Raw genomic sequence first — 1,100 nt, forward strand, 5'->3', positions numbered from 1 at the left:
AAGTTGAGTCATATACTCTATATTTCTTTCATATTTGTTATGTACTTATTTATGTGCCTTACACACTTGGTACATTATTTGTACTGACGTCCTTTTTGCCTGGGGATGCTACATTTCATGCCCGCAGGTCTCCACAGACAGGTCGAGAGCCCTCCAAGTAGGCTATCAGCTCAGCGGAAGATGTTGGTGCGATCCATTTGCATCGGAGTTGCTTGTTTTGTTAGAATGATTTAGACGCGTATTGTTTGGTATGGCGGGACTCTATCCCAATCTTTATGGAAATTATGTATTCTTAGAGGCTTGTAGACAGATATCATGTACGTAAAAGATTGTATGGCCTTGTTGGCCCATATTTAGTACACGAGTGGTTATTTTGGTCTTATAGGCCCGTACTTCATATGTATAAGTTTGTATTCCCTCATGCTTTACTCCGGTTCATTTACTTATGATAGAATTATATGAAAGATATATTACGTAGGTACTCGGTTGAATAAGGTACCGGGTGCCCGTCACTGTCCATCAGTTTGGGTTATGACAAAGTGGTATCAGAGCAGTTCTATCCTAGGGAGTCTACAAGCCATGTCTAGTCGAGTCTTGTTTATGGGTATGTCGTGCACCACTTTTATAAGCAGGAGGCTACATGGCATTTAGGACTGTCACTCTTTCTCCTTACTTTAGATCGTGTGGTAGAGATCAGTTGTAAGAATTCAAATTCCTAACTTCTATTTTATTCGTAATAAGACGATACCTATATCCAGAAAGACAGTTGATAAGAGATATAGCTGTGGAAGAGTTGAGTCAGAGGAACTTAACCTTTTCCATCATGCTTATAATGGATAAATTTGAGGTATTCAGCAGATCATGTATGTACTAAGAAGTGTAAGTTTCTTGATAAGGATACCTAAGACAAGAATGTCTGTCCACTTTTACGGTAAAAAAGAATAAGAGAATTGAAATGTAGACACAAGTTTCAGCAAATAAAAGAAGTAAGGTGAAGAAGGGTACGAGGTACCCAATTAATGAAGATTAACAATATTTACATTTCAAGCAGAGAAATATAAACATTTCGAGATACCTTCAATTATAATAGAGGTATGTAC

The sequence above is a fragment of the Nicotiana sylvestris genome, chromosome 8 (genome assembly GCF_000393655.2).
Source record: "Nicotiana sylvestris chromosome 8, ASM39365v2, whole genome shotgun sequence".
Lineage (NCBI taxonomy): Eukaryota > Viridiplantae > Streptophyta > Magnoliopsida > Solanales > Solanaceae > Nicotiana > Nicotiana sylvestris.